The 22,831-nt window shown below is 37.9% G+C and overlaps 1 protein-coding gene across 1 annotated transcript in view; it reads right to left on the bottom strand.

Annotated features, from left to right (window-relative positions):
* The window catches only part of LOC132106088 (gastrula zinc finger protein xFG20-1-like), a 257,526-nt gene that overhangs the window by 70,811 nt on the left and 163,884 nt on the right, over positions 1–22,831 (bottom strand). The window lies entirely within an intron of this gene.

Here is a 22,831-nt window from a genome sequence, read left to right on the forward strand (position 1 = left end):
GTCTATCCCACTGCCACTGGTAACCCTGTTTCCCATCTTGTCGTCTGAAATTTTTTCTATAGTAATATATATATACACACACACACACACACACACACACACACAGGCAATTCAGTCTTTTGAGGAGACAAAGGTGTCATGAGCATTTCTTTAAAAGTAAAATCTTTACAAATAGATAAATGCATTTCTTTTTATTTTGCATTAATGCGACATTTGTATTTAATAATAGTCATAATAGCATATATATGAAAATTTCCAATAAAAAACGTACTTTTTAAGACAATACAAATTGTACTCTATTCTATTCAAAATAAATATATTTTCTGACAATCTAAATCTTTACTCTCACTTTTTGAACCCATTTAAAATTAACTTGCTTAGAAATGTTCATTTATTCAAAAAAAAAAAAAAAACAACAACAACAACAAAGACTCACCCCAAACGTCTGATTGAAAGTGAAGATACACACCTTACAAGTTGAAGTTTAACACCTTGCCAGGGTGGAGCTAACACTCTTTACAGGGTCAAGGTGTTTTTGTGATTGGCTAGTTTGATCACCAACTCAAGGATGACCCAATTTGCAGGTCAACTCTTTAAAGATTTTTTAAAAATTTATTTATGGTTTAACTTCTTTTTTTTTCTTTTAGTCATTTTCAAACAATATTATTTCTACTCACCAAACTCCCACTTCCACAGGATGTGTCTACTCCACTGTCACTGGTCACTCTGTTTCCCATCTATCCGGGGGAGAAGGTGTAAGTCTCGCGCCGGGCCATACCCATATCCGCAGCAGGTCTCCAAGGTGAACAGCCTCTGGTGTGTTAGAACAAGGCGGCGTAAGGCAAGTCGGATCCGTAACTTCGGGATAAGGATTGGCTCTAAGGGCTGGGTCGGTCGGGCTGAGGTGCGAATTGGATGGTAGTTCAAATTGTAGCCCTGAATACCCCCATTCCATCAAACCCAAACAAAATAATAATCATTACAATAAGCCCAATTCAGCCAGTATTTTCAGCGTTTAGCTCTGAATGACCTCAACAAGGCCTACTTGACCTCTGATCTCTCGGCCTGCGAACAATGCACAACACTGAGGTCGGGCTAGACTCAAACTGCACAACACAAGCTTTTCAACGATGTGATACACATTCTGATTGAATATTGTTTTAATAAACAATAAATAAATCCGTAAAGGCATCTGAAACAAAACAGCTGCCGCTCTGCCAAGGCTCTCATACAGGCTCCACTTTAAATCTCCTCTTTCAGTGTCTGTACAAGACACAGTAACATCATGCACATATTTGTAAACTGCAAATGTTAAGCTTTAATTTGATACTAAATATGTGAAAATAGCTTAAGATTTGGCTCATTAACAACGATTTTGGTGAGAATAGGTCCACAACTAAGCTCTGAATGACCTCGACAAGGCCTACTTGACCCCTTACGTGATCTTGAGCCTATAGGAGGCTCAGATTTTCAGCTGTGATGCACCAAATTTTAGCCCTTAATCCACACTTTCCATCAAGCCCAAACACAGCAATATAGCCCAATGTGACAGCTAATAACAATCATTACAATAAACCCAATTAAGGCAGTAATGTCAGTGCTCCCAAATATTGTCAAAATATTAACCAGGCTGTACAGGCCAGGAGACTCAGATTTTTTGCTGTGATAAACCAAATTGTAGCTCTTAATTCCCACTTTCCATCAAGACCAAACACAACCATATAGCCCAATGTGACAGCTATTAATATTCATTACAATAAACCCAATTAAGGCAGTATTGTCAGTGCTCCTAAATTTTGTCAAAATATTAACCAGGCTGTACAGGCCAGGAGACTCAGATTCAGGCCTTCCCATAGATATCCATATAAACACGGTAGGACAAACGATTCAAGGCCAATCTGGCGTGCTTATGCATATTTTCTGCACTTTTATGAAAATGGCCATATTGGCACTTTGAGATTTTCGTGATATTGTGGCATCGTCTGAACCGGATCGTCAAGACGAGAACAACCGTGCCCGAGCCGACTTTCTAACACGAACGGAAAGCGAGAAAATGGCAACCAAACGTTGGCGTATTTTCGTGCTGCACATGTGCTGCGGTGTCTTAAAACATGAAATAATTCATAAAAAAATCAAAACAAGGTCCTGCGAATGAAGCACAGGCGCTCAGGTGATTGGGCGACCTGGGGGCACCACGCCCAACCATCGTTTCGCCCAGCCAACGCAGTTTAGGGCTGAAAAATTATCCATATTCAGCGTTGAGGCGATTTTGGATCGGTTGAACGGGTGTGTACGGTGGCGCTAGGCGTTGGACCTTTGTACGCCTTCGTTCGGCCGGCCCTTAGGCACAACCCCCCATTGGTTTCCACACCCTCGGGCGTGCGGTTTCCGATCTGGCGTTTTGAAATATGCAGCGCATATGCAGCATATGCAGGGTTGACTCGAAATTTTTTTTCAATATTGAAAAATATAGCTCGTCTGAATTGCGACGAGAAATCATACGCTAATCTGCGAAAATCAACTTCGGGTGTAAAAGGTGGGTCATCCTGTTGAGCTCTGACACCCCGCCCAATCGGTATTAACCACATAAATCCTGGGTTGGACCGTTTTCAGAAATAAACGATCTTTTACCAGAAAACAATAAACATAATAATTTTTACTTATTTACAACTTTTTAAATGAATTTTAATCACATTATTTATATGCTCTGATAATTAAATGATAGGCCTACTATCATCACTTAAGTGATAATTATCACCTCATGCTTTTTTAACCGGGTTACAAATAATTTAAGCAATTAAAACCTTTTTCAGTTTAATAGTATTTAAACTTGAATTTAAATACTATTAAACTGAATTTAAAATCTGAAGGAGTTTATAAGTTAAAAAGGGTAAAATGTCACAGTGCATGTTAAATAGCCTAAAGGAACTTGTTTTAACAATATAATTACAACTAACAATTTAATTCAATTTTTTTATGAACAATTCCTGTATAAAATGGGGCAGCAACCTTATATCAAACATTTTGAAATCGTCCTCGGCTGAGCAACGCAGGGGCGGATCTGAACCAGAGCACTCGTTTCACCACAAGTATAACTCATTTGAAGTAATGGTGCTTCATATAACATTATCCAGAGAAACAAATGTTAATGATAAATCCCCTGTTATGTTTGTACTGGCTACTGTATACAGGCCACCAGGGCACCATACAGACTTTATTAAAGAGTTTGGTGATTTTACATCCCAGTTAGTTCTGGCTGCAGATAAAGTTTTAATAGTTGGTGATTTTAATATCCATGTTGATAATGAAAACGATGCATTGGGATCAGCATTTATGGACATTCTGAACTCTATTGGTGTTAGACAACACGTTTCAGGACCTACTCATTGTCGAAATCATACTCTAGATTTAATACTGTCACATGGAATTGATGTTGATGGTGTTGAAATTATTCAGCCAAGTGATGATATCTCAGATCATTATTTAGTTTTGTGCAAACTTCATACAGCCAAAATTGTAAATTCTACTTCTTGTTACAAGTATGGAAGAACCATCACTTCTAACACAAAAGACTGCTTTTTAAGTTATCTTCCTGATGTATCAAAATTCCTTAGCATATCCAAAACCTCAGAACAACTTGATGATGTAACAGAAACTATGGACTCTCTCTTTTCTAGCACTTTAAATACAGTTGCTCCTTTACGCTTAAAGGGATAGTTCACCCAAATAGCAAAATTATGTCTTAATAACTTAACCTCATGTTGTTCCAAACCCGTAAGATCTCCGTTTATCTTGGGAACACAGTTTAAGATATTTTAGATTTAGTCCGAGAGCTCTCAGTCCCTCCATTGAAGCTGTGTGTACGGTCTACTGTCCATGTCCAGAAAGGTAAGAAAAACATCATCAAAGTAGTCCATGTGACATCAGAGGGTCAGTTAGAATATTTTGAAGCATCGAAAATACATTTTGGTCCAAAAATAGCAAAAACTATGACTTTATTCAGCATTGTCTTCTCTTCTGTGTCTGTTTTGAGAGAGTTAAAAAAAAAAAACAGTTTGTCATATCCGGTTCGCAAACGAATCATTCGATGTAACCGGATCTTTTTGAACCAGTTCACCAAATTGAACTGAATCGTTTCAAACAGTTCGCGTCTCCAATACGCATTAATCCACAAATGACTTAAGCTGTTAACTTTTTTAATGTGGCTGACACTCCTTCTGAGTTCAAACAAACCAATATCCCGGAGTAATTCATTTACTTAAACAGCACATTGACTGAACTGCTGTGAAGAGAGAACTGAAGATAAACACCGAGCCGAGCCAGATAACGAACAAAAGATTGAATCGTTATAAACATTGTTTTCTGTGAGTGAGTAAATGAGATGATTTAGAAAGAAAATTCTAAGCTACAAGCTCCAGTTCTCGAAAGTCCCGGGAACCAATGTTCTGTATGTGTTTTATTGCCTTATTCAAGTTATTTAACAAACCACGCATAGCATTTTTTTTCTCAAAAACACAATCATGTACATACATGCTGCTCACATATTATTATAGCCCAGTTTGTGCTGATTACAGTGAGACTAGCCATTTAGATGTGTATAAGAAAATGAAAAAAGCCCAAATGCCAGGGCATGACAAAACATCTCCAGGCCCCAAAAATACCCTTAGGCTCCAGAGGGTTAAGTTACCTATCACTTAAATTAGCAGTATATCTTGCCCATATTGTCATAATTCTGGGTAATTCTCAGTCTAAGTTTGGACAATTATTTGCATACAATCATATTGATTTGATTCCACTAATTTATGAAGAACAACTGAACTCTACAGAATAACCTCTCTTTTCACATGAATATGTTAAACAGCGCGTAAACATACCATATACCACCTCAAACAGTTTGAGCCCCCCAAACTCTCGCTTTCCATGGTGGCCAACAAAGTTATACTCTCTAGATAGGGGAGGATCTAAAAGGAAGGACATCATTCGTCTTGTGGCTTCATCCACAGTACTCCCTCCAATATCTGCCACCACGGCAACCTAAGGAAAAACAAGATTATCATTATTGGGAGACAACACAAAAAGCGAACCTAAATAATTATAATTAAATTTCTCCTCAAAACAAGCAGCCATAGGTTCAACCCTCTACGGACACATTGGCAATTGAATCGCCATTGGCTTGTACATATTTTAGTTTACTCGTTTTTACTCGTTTTACTCGTTACTAGTTTTTTTAAATATCTGAAATATTAAACTAAGGATGAATGAGCTGCTGGATTCCTGAATATTAATCAGGATTTATGGGTTTATTGCTCGAACTGATTTGCTGAAATCAAAACCGGGATAGGTGAGCGCCAGCAGATGGGATTGCCGTTTGCGCTTTAACTCCACACACTACTGGAAAACCTGGCTGTTCTAAAAAGCTGAAGACTTTCATAGGAACGCCGATATTTTGACAGGAAAATACAACAAAGAATATTGTTAAAATGTAGTGATCAATTCAATCAATTGTTAGACATAATTTAGTTGCAAGAATGAAGATTTAGTCAGATATGCAAGTGATTTACTCGCAATGTAGAGGGTTGAGTCCATAAATACAACTCTATATCACATAATTCCTAGAAAACGTGTGCATAATTCCTAAGCAGTTAACTCTGTGACAGATGTTTTATACTTGTACTACAATTGTGTTGCCTGTGCTACAAAATAATTCTACCTCTGTAGCAAAAAAGCTACAGTACTGTGCACATCTTAGGCCACCATTAGATTTGTTGTTTTAGAAATGGTATAATGACCATTAGAATACAACCAGGAAATACAGTAAATTTATTGCCAGTATTAAAAACACAGAGAGAAATACAGCTTTTATTTAGGTTAAAGTGACAAGTATTTAGGGTGACCTCCACTTATATTTGAACAATAACACACCTGGTTTGGGGCATCATTTCTGCCAGTGGTGTTGGCAATTTTGTTGAATTGATGGCATCATAAATGCAAAACAAATTAAAGATAGGTTTTAAATCATGATGCCATTCCTTTTAGAAGGCGCCAAATTTTGATTGTTTTTATTTTTCAGCATGTCTTCGATCCAAGCACTCTGCTAATGCAGTGAAATCATATTTGGAAAGAAAAACAGCTGACAAAACACTGACAGTCATGGACTGGCCTGAATGTATTATTCAGAACTGAATTTATAGAGGCAATATAGGAATCACCTTAGTGTGTACTTACAGTAGGCACGGTTGCCTTGAACCGAATTCGAGTGAGATTGTCCCCTCTCCCCCGCTAGCCCGCACTCATATTGCAATTGCCTGGAGCATGCTTATGTCATATACAATGCAACTTTTTGTATGGAAGGAAATTGCACTTTCACTAAGATACAGCTTAATAGATTTATCATTTATGCCGTACAGTAATTTTCACTTATCAGAGGATTATTACGAAAACAGCCGACGTTAATGGAGGAATTTGCAGCTTTACTCTCAAACTACAATTCCTGTTCATCCATAAGGTGGGAACCAGACCCGTTATAAACCCAAATACACCCAAATGAATTGAAAAGTGTACTACTAAAGTAGTAATAAAGATGTTTGCCATGTTGGCATGGTTCAGAGCGCCTAATGAGAGGGCAAGAGGACGTTTGAGTGACATGTAACGCAACCAATCAGTTTTGTTCCATGTCATGTTTAGGGGTGTTCAGGTTTATGTTCCTACGATAACAAACTGGCGTGCATTTAATAAATAATCCATTCAAGAACGTTGTGCAAGATTACTGCAATAATGAAGCCACAAACTTTACATAATTTTAAAATCCAGCGCTTAGTTTGTAAGTGCTCATTGTTACTATGGGTAAGGACAACCTGTAGAATTAAACAAACCAGATGACAACTTGGAAACTCCCGAAGTGTTTCCAGATAAGTGTACCATATGCATCAGACGTTCAGTGGGCATTTTGTCTGAGGCTGAGACTAGGATCACCTAGACACAAAAGAAATAAATAAAATACAGCCTAAATCTAAAGGTGAACTCTGGGAAGTGTTATAATATGCCAGAAGATTACTTAAGAAAACTTAAGGACAGTCTCCCCAAAAGAGGTATGAGAGGTTACACAAAATATTGACTTTTGCCTGAAGAAGGCGTTTTGTTCTGAAAACTGTTTTTGTTGTTCTTATTTTGTGTACATTTTTCCGGTACCTTCTGTTTATGTTAATAAAGAAACCTAAAAATAAATATGGATGGTCATTAAAACTTTGCTTTAACAACAAAGCTGGTGGTGACTTTTGCACAGTACTGTACGTGAAAAAACATTAACATTAGGACCTGTGAACCTGCTAAATTGGTCATATTAGAACATACTACTTGTTTTTGGAAGGTGGGGTCTGACAATTTTTGCTCCATTGCAGTAACGTCCGAGAGGGGGAAAATGATGTCCTCTGGAAAAGCAGCAACTGCACTTGCATCCTGTTGTGTGAGGAGTGATTGTATCATCCTCCCATGAACCCTCTGCGTATCCTTTATTTCCTCCAGGACAGTTAGGAGACGGGAAAACATGCCATATCTAAATGAAGAACTGGCACCTTGCAGAACTCTACTGGGGTGGTCTGGTGTAACAGCCATTAGAGGTGTTGAAAGTGGAGAGGGTTGAATATATGGACGGGTCCTGTGCAAGTGAGGAGGCTCTGGTTGGAGGTTCTCTACATTAAAGGAGTTGAAGGTGGAGGGGGCTGGATAAATGGACAGGTCTTGAGTGAGTGTGCAGCCTGCGGTTGGAGGTTCCTTGGAATTGGGGGAGATAAAGCCCCACTGGATGCATGATCATGCCCAGCACCATCCTCATCTGAGCTTGACAGACATACTGGCCTTGAAATTCATAAAATGTAGAGGATAATTAAGTAGATGTCCAAGTTTCAAGTTACATCTTTATGTGTGCAATGTAGTATAATAGTAAATTTAATAATAATGCATGAAAAAAAACATGCCTTATTTTTTTTAAGCTTCTATGTATTTAACAGTAGCATTAAAGAAGCACTACTTCAAATTTACTGTTCTAATTAAATATACATTGATTCTTATTAAAGAAGAAGTTATTTAGTCGAGCAGGAAGTGATATTCTCTTTGACTTGTTTGATTAACATTAATGATACAAGCTGATGGATCTAAATCCGTGATATCACAGGGTCCTACTGCCAGGAACTTAGCTGGGGTATCGGGGCCCTAAATGTACTGCGCACCTCAGGACTTTTTCTACCTCAGTAGGCTATGTTAATTGAGTTTGTGTGTGCTGCGCTAATTTCTTTCCATTTCTCTGCGCAACCTTGTTACTGTTAGTACATAAACATTATATATTATTTTGACGTCCCAAATACATTTTGAGCTTGCACGTATAAAAATTAGGGAGCATATGGGACTAAAACACTGGCACGTGTCTTCCTGTGCAAACAGGAACTTGTGTTTCACATAGACATGAGATAGCGCATTCTCATTTGTCTTGTGATGCTTAAATGGTAATGATCCTTTACAAGAACAACTGTTGCTTTTAAAATCTATGTATCCAAGAAATATATCTTACCTTCATTTGTGCTTCCCTTTTCCCATCCTACTTCCAGAATCTGACTCGGACTGCAAATCTGAAGTCACCTCAAAAAGCAGGTCGACTTCAAAAGCTTTGCTGTGGCATGGGTATAGTTTCCTGTAGGTAATAGACATTTAACAATAAAAAATAGCAACCATTATTTTCAGCTGCATGCCTTGTTTGTATTATTGTATTATTATTATCGCCAGTCACTATTCAAAAACAATCACATTACCTGCTTTTCCCAAGACGCACACTTTATACTGCGGCCAGTCAAGGTTTGGAACAAGTTCATCCTTTACTGCCTTGCTGATGTTCATTCGTCCTGGTGGGCAGTAACAAGCATCTTCCTCTGGTCCATTAAACCACTTGCAAGGTACAATAGCTACACCTCCACCATCCAAAAAGTCCACAACCGCAAATGATAGCATGCTGGAAAAATGCAAAACAAGCAGACTAGTGCAGCTGGGGAAATGCCACATAACCAGATTTAAATGGCAAGAGCACTATTTTTCTCCTTAGTTCCTCAACCGATACCACATGCAAGTCTTTGGATAAGTTTGAAACAAAGTGAATTCCAAGGCATGTCCAGTCAGTTGGGTAGCTGAAAAAAATTGTCATTGTTTTCAAACAAGTGACAGAGTACCTTGACAGTTTCACAAGAAGAAAGCAAAATATTTCCCACAATGAGAATTCTTCCACCTAAGGAAAAACAGTTATCGCCTTTACAGCAAGAAATGAATGTCTGTCCATCATTGTACTGCTGGCATGTTCCAAGTTCATCAGTCACTGGTCCAGAGAAATGGAGCTGTTTGAGGGGAAAGGGAAAAAATATTTTCTTCCCTTTCGCCACTCTCTGACGATTTGCTGCACAGGATTTTGGGGCCTTCGTACAATCTTTTTAAGTTTACCTAAATATGTTACGAATGGGAAGCAGGAAATACTATCCAAAGGACTGTGCATCTTGGGCAGTATATCAAAGAATGTATGTTGTATCCAACAAATTCAAGGCCGTAAATCAAGCCAAAATCTTGGACAAAATGTTTCAAAATATCTTCAGCATAGTCACAGTTCCCTGTACACAAATCAGGGCTAAGAAGAATTCTTATAGATACAGACAAAAGTATAAGTTTCTTTACATTTTATTGGGTATATTTTTAAGAAGGACAACAGGACCAGTGTAAAGCATAAACTGCCTCAATTCGGTCGCCTTCCACATACTAATTTTGAGGAGAGACCTTGGTTTTCTAGCAAAATTCCTAGGTAAATACTGCCTGACAGAAGCCATGAATGCCGAAATCGTAGTGAGATTTTGAACAGACTGCCTGCATTTCAGAGGACCTTTAAACCAAAGATAAATCAGCTGGCGCATAGCCCCCAAACACACAAAGTGCATATAATCAAGGACAAAACTTGAGACTAATCCCACCCCTAACTCAGATAGGGGCAAAACTCCTCCTTGGTGCTCTTCATAGCCCATTACCCCAAATTTCTGGTCAGTCCTCATCTCAGGAAAAGACATTCTCCTATTTACATGGATACCTTTTTGATTGAAGCGTTCACATGTGTGGCCCTTCACACATTTGAGGAATGCACGTGCTGGAGCATCACATATGAATTAGGGCTGTCAACGAATAAATTCGAATATATATTCGAATAGTTTTTAAAAAACGAATTTTCGAAGGTGAAAATTAATATTCAAATTAAAAAAAATGTGGAAAAAAAGGCCCGCGGTAGTAGAGGCGTGGCTGTCTGCTTTGCGAGTGGGTGCGCTGGCGTGCCTGAGGGTTCAGGGACAGGTCACAGCCTCACAGGAGTCGCACTGTCTGGCACAGCATCACTGCTGAAAGTAGACGCGTCTTCATGGAAGATGCCAGCAAGTGCAGAGCCCAACTCGACCGCAGCAGAGAAAGCGAGGTAAAATTGTTGACCCGCGAGATTGTTGTATGCAAGCTATTTAAGATACAGTTAGCATACCATTCGACAACTAGCAACACGAGGTCACATCTCAAAAATGTGCACCCAAATGAGCATGGCATAATGTGTGTAACTCCAGCTAAACAGTCACGTCTGGACACTTAACGTTACTTTGCATCGCCCGCCACAAGCTCTTTGTCTGCAACACGACAAGAGGCCACAACGGATAAATACATTTTGTTCATTTGTAAAGACATGAGACCGATCAGTATCGCGGATGGGGCAGGTTTCGGGGAGTTCTGTCAAGCAATGGATCCGAGGTTTGATTATTTATCGTTTCATGTCAAGGAAAAGTTCCATGTTTACCACAGCACAGCTCGCTCGGAGCATTCAATGCCAGTTCTATATGCGGTAAAACTTCAATTAATATTAATAATATTTGTTTCAATCACTGAATGAAGCCTGCTATATTTGGGACAACAGTCGCGACCTTAAATTGCTTGCACAAAAATTTGTTTGTTCATTTAAACCGTTATGCGCAGAGAACGTGAGGGTGAGAGAGCGTGAGGTCTGCAGTCTTGGGCATTAGTTGATTTCCTTGTTTTTATGTAAGTAATACGTTGTCATATATGTTTAAACTTAAATAGACTATCTATACAATTAGTTATGTCTCTTTGTATTATTTTCTCCTGTTATTGACGTAATGCGCGTCATTGACAACATGCGCCACCAGATGTTCGAATATTCGTGTATTTTTTAGAGGGAATATTCGAACGTCAATTTTGAGCAATTTTGACAGCCCTAATATGAATGCATCAGGAGCAGCAACTGTGAATTGTACATCATTATAATGAAGACCCTCCTGTACAACAACTTTAACATCTTGAATAAATTCATTTAAATACTCTTGCACATTTGATAGTTTTGTCACACCTGAGTATAAGCCAATCATGAAAACTTTTGAATTTGGGATCTCCTTAATCCTGCCCAAAATAGGCCACAAACTCACATTGTTGCTGCGGAATAATGGTAGACCATCGATATTAACTCTAAGTGTTAGTGTGTCAGTTAGACCTCTCAGATCAAAATCTAAAGATGACAATTCTGCTAGAACTGATTTCTTTATTTCAAAATGATAATATGATCCTCCTGCTACATTTTTCACATCACACTTGTGGTCTGTGGACATTAGGGTTCTAGCATCCAATGGCACATTAAGGACTTTTTCTGAGAATTTTCAGAAGAGAAAAAAAAAGGGTATGAAATTCTAAATCCTAAAAGGTTAAAATTCTAATTAAGGCAAAATCATTTGTATGGTCATAATAGCTATTTGTATAGCTTTTAATAACACCTGACTGCAAACTGATGCACATTTACAAAAGGCAGAAACACCTGCTTCCATAATAAATATTACATTTACATTTATTCATTTAACAGACGCTTTTATCTAAAGCGACTTACAGATGAGGACAGTGGAAGCAATCAAAAACAACAAAAAGAGCGATGATATATAAGTGCTATAACAAGTCTCAGTTAGGTTAACACAGTACACGTAGCATGGGCTATTAAATAATATAATAAATAAAAAGAAAACATAGAATAAAAAAAAAGAATAGAGCAAGCTAGTGTTAGAGGTCTTTACACACACACACATTTGATTTCTTTATTTGAATCCACCAATCAAATTTCTTACAGAAAGGATTCAAATGTTCTCAGAGATAACACAGCTTTGGCACTCAAGGGTACATAAAACACCCACACACACACACAATTGCATAATAAATTAAAAGAAAATAGAATACAAGAAGATTAGAAAGGTAGTTAGATTATTTTTAAAGAATAGAATTTGAATAGTGAGTGTTAAAGTTAGAGGGTCAAATAAAGATGGAAGAGATGTGTTTTAAGCCGATTCTTGAAGATGGCTAAGGACTCAGCTGCTCGGATTGAGTTGGGCAGGTCATTCCACCTGGAGGAACATTTAATTTAAAAGTCCGTAAAAGTGACTTTGTGCTTTCAGTTTAGTTAAATAAATAGTTAAATAAAAAAGAATAGTTTTGTGCTATTCTTTTAGTTCAGAATCAATCACCAAAAGAATCAGTTCTTTTGTTCGTTATCTGGCTCGGCTCGGTGTTTATCTTCAGTTCTCTCTTCACAGCAGTTCAGTCAGTGTACTGTTTGAGTAAATGAATTACTCTGGGATACTGGTTTGTTTGAACTCAGAGGGAGTGTTAGCCAAATTAAAAAGTTAACAGCTTAAGTCATTTGTGGATTAATGTGTATTGGAGACGCGAACCGTTTAAAACGATTCAGTTCGATTTGGTGAACTGGTTCAAAAAGTTTACATCGAATGATTCGTTCACGAACCGGATATCACAAACTGCTTTGTTTTGAACTCTCTCACAACAGACACGGAAGAGAAGACAATGCTGAATAAAGTCATAGTTTTTGCTATTTTTGGACCAAAATGTATTTTCGATGCTTCAAAATATTCTAACTGACCCTCTGATGTCACATGGACTACTTTGATGATGTTTTTCTTACCTTTCTGGACATGGACAGTAGACCGTACACACAGCTTCAATGGAGGGACTGAGAGCTCTCGGACTAAATCTAAAATATCTTAAACTGTGTTCTGAAGATAAACGGAGGTTTTACGGGTTTGGAACGACATGAGGGTGAGTCATTAATGACATAATTTTAATTTTTCGGTGAACTAACCCTTTAAGACATAATACATAAGACACACTTTTTCGCCACCCGCTGGTGTATTGGAAATGTTCAGTGAATTAATCTGAACAAATCATTTTGGTGAATGAACTGAAAATGAACGAATCTCTTGAAAGAATCAAAGTTTCCACCACTACCCAGAGGTGAACTGTTCCCTGTGCCACACTCAACTCCCCTTTTCACACAGCTTCTGTGCATGGCACATTCTCAGCAAACGGGCACCAATTTGCCAATTCCCCACACAGTGAAATGATAGATAATAGAAAACCGCTTCACAGCCTGTGAACACAGCTGTTGAAAAGTATCCATCGATAAACACTTCAGGATCTGGATTGAAGCAGTAGAACATCTGGGGATTTCTCACATACTCTTTTATAAATACTGAGGTTTCAAACTTACTTTCTTCACGTTGTCATTTCTCATACTATATAGTAGGTAAGCAGGCATATTCAAATGCAACTTAAGTTCATGTACATCTGAATCGGGATGTTCATTCGTGATGTAACCAAAATTCCGGGTCCAAAATCCGGGTCCTCTACCTACCTTATACGCTCGCTTTTTTATTTACCATGCCACAGTGGTGGATCCGGTGTTGTTTGAATAGATCAAGGTAAAAAAAAAAAACAAGTGACATTCAACTGTCATTTTACCGCTTTCCCTGTGATGAAGAGGAAATAGCTACAGTTGATGAAGTAAGTTACAAATCTTAAACAAAGAAACTTTTTGTTCCAGTGGGTGCAAACGTTTGGTTTAGCAACAGTCTATGGACAAGCCGAAGATGTGCCTAAGTTACAAAGCATCGAAAACAATTAGACCAGTTAAAGTATGTTAATCTGCTAACATTTCTCATGACTCTGTTCTTACATTGCTCTCAGTGTACATACAGGACAAGCTAAATAAATGGAAACGAACTACAGTGTACAGTACACACACCAAAACCAAAACATTTGTAGATAGCAATTATTGCCAAAGAATTATTGTTCACATGACAAATAAAGTAATGATATTTCAATAATGTATTATTTTTATTATTATTATTTTACAGATGTGAAAACTGCATCCCAAACTGCAACTCCAGGGTGTGCAGTTGGCATTTTCCCAATGGAAAAGCTGCTGGGCCATTGCGATTTGCTTGGAATGAGGGGAAGACTTTCCAATTCCCTGACCACCTCAGCCATCTCCCTAAACGCAAGAAACAAATGGTCCCTAGCAGTGGTGAGGATGAGGGAACGGATGCTGAGATGGTAACTGCAGATACCCCTAGTACTTCTAAAAGTCTTGTGGCACTTGAGGTGCACAATGTCATGCTGAGGGAACATAATGACAAGCTGGAAAAACAATTGGAGAAACAGAAGCAAACTTATTCCTTCCGTCAAATGTCTTCAAGCCCTGAGAGAGTTCAGTATTTCATTGGATTGCCTGATGCTGCCACTGTTCTGTTTTAGGAAGCGCCTCTTTCTAAATTATCTTTCCCTTGACATTACAGACTAAATAATCAAGGTGAACAAGAAAACAACAGGGAGACTTTTAAGTTGTAGCCTCAACAGAGAAAGTGAACACTAACTGACATATCAACTTATCAGTACATCCATATCAACTGTGAGAGAATGTATGGAAGGAAACATTATTCATAAAATGTCTCCATAGTGTCAATATTACCAGCCCATGTAGGGGTTTTGAGCACACGCAGAATTACAAGGTCAAGAGGAGTCCACACAAGCAGGTTTCCCTGGATCTGATGCCAGTAGTTGTGAGTCCGTTTTAATGTTAGGAAACCAACCACTTTATCGAACTCCAGGAAAAAGTCCCTAATCTCTGCTGCCTGCAGGATAGTCATGTTTCTGGTTGCCCATGGACACTTGACTTCAATCATGGAGTCTCCAAACACCATCCCATCCAGAGATTATGACAAAATAATATACAACCCGAATTCCGGAAAAGTTGGGACGTTTTTTAAATTTTAATAAAATGAAAACTAAAAGACTTTCAAATCACATGAGCCAATATCTTATTCACAATAGAACATAGATAACATAGAAAATGTTTAAACTGAGAAAGTTTACAATTTTATGCACAAAATGAGCTCATTTCAATTTTGATTTCTGCTACAGGTCTCAAAATAGTTGGGACGGGGCATGTTTACCATGGTGTAGCATCTCCTTTTCTTTTCAAAACAGTTTGAAGACGTCTGGGCATTGAGGCTATGAGTTGCTGGAGTTTTGCTGTTGGAATTTGGTCCCATTCTTGCCTTATATAGATTTCCAGCTGCTGAAGAGTTTGTGGTCGTCTTTGACGTATTTTTCGTTTAATGATGCGCCAAATGTTCTCTATAGGTGAAAGATCTGGACTGCAGGCAGGCCAGGTTAGCACCCGGACTCTTCTACGACGAAGCCATGCTGTTGTTATAGCTGCAGTATGTGGTTTTGCATTGTCCTGCTGAAATAAACAAGGCCTTCCCTGAAATAGACGTTGTTTGGAGGGAAGCATATGTTGCTCTAAAACCTTTATATACCTTTCAGCATTCACAGAGCCTTCCAAAACATGCAAGCTGCCCATACCGTATGCACTTATGCACCCCCATACCATCAGAGATGCTGGCTTTTGAACTGAACGCTGATAACATGCTGGAAGGTCTCCCTCCTCTTTAGCCCGGAGGACACGGCGTCCGTGATTTCAAACAAGAATGTCAAATTTGGACTCGTCTGACCATAAAACACTATTCCACTTTGAAATAGTCCATTTTAAATGAGCCTTGGCCCACAGGACACTACGGCGCTTGTGGACCATGTTCACATATGGCTTCCTTTTTGCATGACAGAGCTTTAGTTGGCATCTGCTGATGGCACGGCGGATTGTGTTTACCGACAGTGGTTTCTGAAAGTATTCCTGGGCCCATTTAGTAATGTCATTGACACAATCATGCCGATGAGTGATGCAGTGTCGTCTGAGAGCCCGAAGACCACGGGCATCCAATAAAGGTCTCCCGGCCTTGTCCCTTACGCACAGAGATTTCTCCAGTTTCTCTGAATCTTTTGATGATGTTATGCACTGTAGATGATGAGATTTGCAAAGCCTTTGCAATTTGATGCTGAGGAACATTGTTTTTAAAGTTTTCCACAATTTTTTTACGCAGTCTTTCACAGATCTGCCCATCTATACTTCTGAGAGACTCTGCTTCTCTAAGACAAAGCTTTCATAGCTAATCATGTTACAGACCTGATATCAATTAACTTAATTAATCACTAGATGTTCTCCCAGCTGAATCTTTTCAAAACTGCTTGCTTTTTTAGCCATTTGTTGCCCCCGTGCCAACTTTTTTGAGACCTGTAGCAGGCATTCAATTTTAAATGAGCTAATTAAGTGGATAAAAGTGTAAAATTTCTCAGTTTAAACATTTGCTACGTTATCTATGTTCTATTGTGAATAAAATATTGGCTCATGTGATTTGAAATTCCTTTAGTTTTCGTTTTATTAAAATTAAAAAAACGTCCCAACTTTTCCGGAATTCGGGTTGTATAATAACGTAAAATTTCCCATGGATCAAATCGGGGCAAATATATTAAAGTGAATTACCAAATATGATTAAAATGTGCAAGCAGTGACCGTCTACAAATGTCAATCAAGTAATTTACGGATACCCTTGAAAAAACATGCATAATAAATAAAAAAATAACAACAACAATAATTGCCATCCGTATCCATGAGTTTTATCACTGAGATGATATGTAAATTATTTGTTTTACACAGGTCTCCGTGAGAAACAATCACCATCCAAATCGGGCTGAAGTCTTCTATGAAGTTCATATTGTAGAACATTATATCTTTGAACAGTCAAAACTAACAAGTCCAGCTGCTTACAAAATATACCAATCTGGCCTGTTTAAAAGATAGGAGAGATAGATTAGATATAAATAGATTTTGATTAAATAATTCCTGTGCTCTAATTTCGGGGTTGCAGTGATGTTAGAGCCTTCATGTCATCTTTCCCTTATCAGGTGTAATTCACGTTTTGAGAGTTAAAACACTCTTTCACTCTTTAGATCCTAGTCACTGGCTAAAAGTACGGCTGTGACATCCACATCAGCGCCTCTGCACTGCAGTGTGTCTTTGTTTATAACGTCGTGATGACTGTTTGGATGCAGTATATGCACACTTGGGCTTGTTTGTTAGCCAGTTAGACTATACAATTCATATGGTTGAAAACCGCCAAAATGACCCCAAACCAGCCCAAAATTTGTCCACCTGCCCAAGCCCATTTTTACCTGCATGGAGGATTCCCCAATCATATGCCTTGGTAAGAGAGGACAAATACTAGGGTAGACTATTTTTGCTCAACAGTTGTTATTACAGTTTCATGTAAAAACAATCTGACATTCTGCAATGCATTTTCTAAATTCTGAGCACATTTACAGCTTTTGGCAGATGCTTTTATCTATATTGGCTTGCAATAAGCACATTTTCATAAATGTCATCAGAGCTAACTTGGTTATGCTTGTGTTGTCTGTATGCATGTGTTTAATTTTCAATGTGTTGGGCTCTCAGAAACACCAGAGTTTTGTTTTTATTAATAGGATTTCTTATCATTATGCGTTCTTAACCTGGCCATCTGTTGCTTCCTCAGTTTGCTGCTTCTGATCATTGACAGCAAGTATAAAGCCTTGTCCTCAGCTTGGACAAAACCTGGGCTGGTCACAAGCCCATCAAATCGCTTTATTGGGAGATTCTAGATTTAAAGTTAGTTGTGAACTCAGTGAGGTGTCCACATACATATATTTTTGTAAAACTAGCTATAACCGGATAATTTCATGTTTATAATCACGCTGTAATGTACTTCAGAGATATACAGTACAGACCAAAAGTTTGGACACACCCTCTCATTCAAAGAGTTTTCTTTATTTTCATGAATATGAAAATTGTAGATTCACACTGAAGGCATCAAAACTATGAATTAACACATGTGGAATTATATATGGAATTATATACATAACAAAAAAGTGTGAAACAACTGAAAATATGTCATTGTAGGTTCTTCAAAGTAGCCACCTTTTGCTTTGATTACTGCTTTGCACACTCTTGGCATTCTCTTGATGAGCTTCAAGAGGTAGTCACCTGAAATGGTCTTCCAACAGTCTTGAAGGAGTTTCCAGAGAGATGCTTAGCACTTGTTGGCCCTTTTGCCTTCTGTCTGCGGTCCAGCTCACCCCTAAACCATCTCGATTGGGTTCAGGTCCGGTGACTGTGGAGGCCAGGTCATCTGGCGCAGCACCCCATCACTCTCCCTCTTGGATGAACTTATCCTCCGCAGCAGAGGTGACTCGTGGTCTTCCTTTTCTGGGGCGGTCCGCATGTGAGCCAGTTTCTTTGTAGCGCTTGATGGATTTTGTGACTGCACTTGGGGACACTTTCAAAGTTTTCCCAATTTTTCGGATTGACTGACCTTCATTTCTTAAAGTAATGATGGCCACTCGTTTTCCTGTACCTAACAGTCTATTCAGTAGGACTATCAGCTGTGTATCCACCTGACTTCTGCACAATACAACTGATGGTCCCAACCCCATTTATAAGGCAAGAAATCACACTTATTAAACCTGACAGGGCACACCTGTGAAGTGAAAACCATTTCAGGTGACTACCTCTTGAAGTTCATCAAGAGAATGCCAAGAGCGTGCAAAGCAGTAATCAAAGCAAAAGGTGGCTACTTTGAAGAACCTAGAATATGACATATTTTCAGTTGTTTCACACTTTTTTGTTATGTATATAATTCCACATGTGTTAATTAATAGTTTTGATGCCTTACATTACATTTACATTTATTCATTTAGCTGACGCTTTTATCCAAAGCGACTTACAATTGCTATATATGTCAGAGATCGCACGCCTCTGGAGCAACTAGGGGTTAAGTGTCTTGCTCAGGGACACATTGGTGCCTCACAGTGGATTCGAACCCAGGCCTCTCACACCAAAGGCATGTGTCTTATCCACTGCGCTAACACCACCCCATAAGTGTGAGTCTACAATTTTCATAGTCATGAAAATAAAGAAAACTCTTTGAATGAGAAGGTGTGTCCAAACTTTTGGTCTGTACTGTATTTTACTCATAAGTATTTCTAGGGGTGCCAATAATTGTATCCAACGAGTATTTGAGAAAAACATTTAGTTCATAATGATATTTTCCCCCATTTTAAATTCGTATTATCCAATGAAAGGATTATTATTATTTTAAATAAAAGATCAAAAGTATTAACAATGCAGATTAATTTTCATAGCCTTCTTTGATCATATTTACCAAGGGTGCAGATATTTTTGGCCATGACTGTATACCAACAAAGTAAATACAATTAAAAATAAATAATAATAAAATAACAATAATAACATACAATTAAAAATAAATAATAATAAAATAACAATAATAACATACCTATTTAGTCCATGCTTGTGATAGGTAAAATCACACAAAAAAGTGAAAAAAAAAGACCACTAAAACGAACGGTGTTACAGAATTAAAACATTGTAAAAGATGATTCATTGTATTTAGACCCTCAAGAGTTGTATCCGTGTATCATAAGTTTTACGACTAAATCTCATTAGCTAGCTAACGTCAAGCATAAACCACTTCACATGCCCAATCGTTACTGTTGCTGTATTAAGTGAACACTTCATTGAAATTTTTTTTTATCAAAAATAAGACAAACCAAAACCTGCATTCTATCAGCATTGAAAGATCCACTGAATATTTAAGATCTCGCCTAAACACAACATATTAAAAGCAACAAATGCTTAAATTGTACCATTAGCCAAGTACACGTAATATAATTAAAAAAAAAATACAATTAAACAACATACAGTTAAATGCAATTAAATCTCTCAAAAACAAAATAAAAAACTTTCCACCTTTTCTTGACTTTAATTAACCAATAAAATGAAAACAAATGAAATATTACAATTACAACTCTGAAAACCATATGCAAACCGTTCACATCTTCGGTGTGAATAAAGTGTACCCAGACAACACACACCTACTTAAAAGACAATCAAATCTCTCTTTCAAGAAAAAAAAAACTAAAACAACTTTCTTGAATTTTCACCATAAATTGTAAACAAAATTAATTATCAAACATTTTAAACACTTCACATTTATAACTTTATTGCAACTTGTAAAAATATAACTAAGAAAAAAAAAGAAAATTATATACAGCACTTCACATCTTCAGTGTGAATAAACTGCACCAACAGGAAACAAGATCTACAACCTAAACTAAATTTCTGTATTAAAAATAATGCACCAACAAAGACACAACTTTCAAATATCACATTAATTTCCTTCTGCTAATCTTCTATTCCAACTTCAACTCTTGCTACATTTTCCATTCCAACTGCTACTGCCGTTAGATCTTCCATTTCCAACTTCTACTGGATCTTCTATTCCAAATTCTGCTGTTACCGCATGTTCCACTCTCGATGCAACTGCTGCTGCTTAGTCTTCTGAATTGCAGTTGCCATGCCACTCTGCATTGTAAATTTCAACGATCCAGCAAATAGAAAGTGTTCTTCAATGTGTCTACCGTCTCAGAGCAGACAAAGAAGTCCCTCACTTTCCAAATTCCTTTTCAAAGGAGAATGAAAAATTGACACCTCATGATTCCAGTTAAATGAACCTGACTCATAAAGTTCTGAATTATAAAGTTGCTTGGAGGTGCAAATCAATTCTAAAATTATACAAAGAATTTTATGAGTGAAGTGGAACAGCCCCATTATACAGGGCTTTAGACTGCTACCAAAATTGTGGCATATTCTATCTGTCCTAAATAGTATTCAAAAATAGAATTAGTCTATGTCCCAAATCATAGTATGTTTGAAAAACTATCTCAAAGTACTACAATCTACTACAAAGTTATTTATATTTACATGTTTACATTACTGCAGTGCAAATGATCAAGGTTATTTATATCTGCGTGTTTACATTACTGCAGTGCAGGCAACACTGTACAAAAGTTATTTATATTTACATGTTTACATTACTGCAGTGCAAATGATCAAAGTTATTTATATCTGCATGTTTACATTACTGCAGTGCAGGCAACACTGTACAAAAGTTATTTATATTTACATGTTTAGATTACTGCAGTGCAAATGATCAAAGTTTTTATATCTGCATGTTTACATTACTGCAGTGCAGGCAACACTGTACAAAAGTTATTTATATTTACATGTTTACATTACTGCAGTGCAATTGATCAAGGTTATTTATATTTACATGTTTATATTGTTTCTATTTGAACAAAAATAAATCCAAATTCAATCCCCAACCAATGTTATCTCTTCTTTGAAGGGTACATAACATACACAGTTTCACCTAATCTCATGTTAATCTTGAGTACCTATAGAGTAGTACTGCATCCTTCATATATCCAAAAAGTCTTTAGTTTTATCATATTTATAAAAGAAAGTGTTGTTCATCACTCAAATGACCAGAACACACAATCGCACTCTGTTGAAAAAAAAAAAAACAGCCGAAACTTATACCAACCCGGAAGTACGATTTTCGGCACAGAAATTCTCAGTCATTCTTCTAAATTATTTTTTAAAACTTTGGCCATGTTTAGCATGAGAATCCCTCTCTTTAACACTGAACAACTCTGAATACACGAAACACCATTGTATCCCCCTTCAATCCTTTGCCCATGCTTTTACTAAGGGGCCATTTTGGTAATTTACAAGGAGGTAAGCAACTGTGTACAGCTGGTTGGTACTCCCTGTGATGGAAAGAGGGATGACTGTGTCGAATAGCTTGTGTTGCTTCACCCTGCGGATGAGACGCTCAACGTGGACCCTTAGGCGAGCAATGGACTGTGTCTCCCTCACTTCATCAGCTGACATCTGTTCCCGCTTCGACAGGTAAGCAGGTCTGTAGACTTTGCATGGCACACAGTCATCAACAAGAAAACCTTTGTCGACCATTATCGCCATTACATGTTTCAATATATATATATATATCATACATATACGCGTATACACACACACACACACACACACACAAATATACATACACATATGACACATATATGGTTATATCATATAAAACACAAACTAAAATTGATTACTTAAAAAAACACACACACACACACACACACACACACACACACACACACAATATAGGGTTTAAAATCGTACCTAGTGTAGAACCTACTGCCGTGGGTTCTGGAACTGAACAATAATCATGTTCCAGATGCTGGGCATCCATTGGCACAGGATCCTCATCCACTGGAGTGTAATCCTCCCTTCTTTGCCATACTCCGGTGCGCCTTGGTTCAGCAACAGAGTAGCCGTTCCACTGGAATAAGGTTGGTACAGCTCCCTTCCTCGGCAAGCAGCACCCTTTAGGGGTTGATGGCTCAATCAGGTCATCACTTATAAAGTGACGACTGCAGACCCTTGTATGAGATGTGATGTTAAATCGCTCTCGTTGAATGCTGTGAATCCACTTTCTGCGTGTTTCTTCGTCCACAGGAAAAGTGTGGAAACCCAGTACAGAGTTGAACTTTGAGGAGGCCACAACAATGGTCAATCAAACTACTGTTTTGAACACAGCAGAGACTGAATGCTGGCCAAGATAGTCATGCA

The sequence above is a fragment of the Carassius carassius genome, chromosome 26 (genome assembly GCF_963082965.1).
Source record: "Carassius carassius chromosome 26, fCarCar2.1, whole genome shotgun sequence".
In the NCBI taxonomy this organism is placed as follows: Eukaryota; Metazoa; Chordata; class Actinopteri; order Cypriniformes; family Cyprinidae; genus Carassius; species Carassius carassius.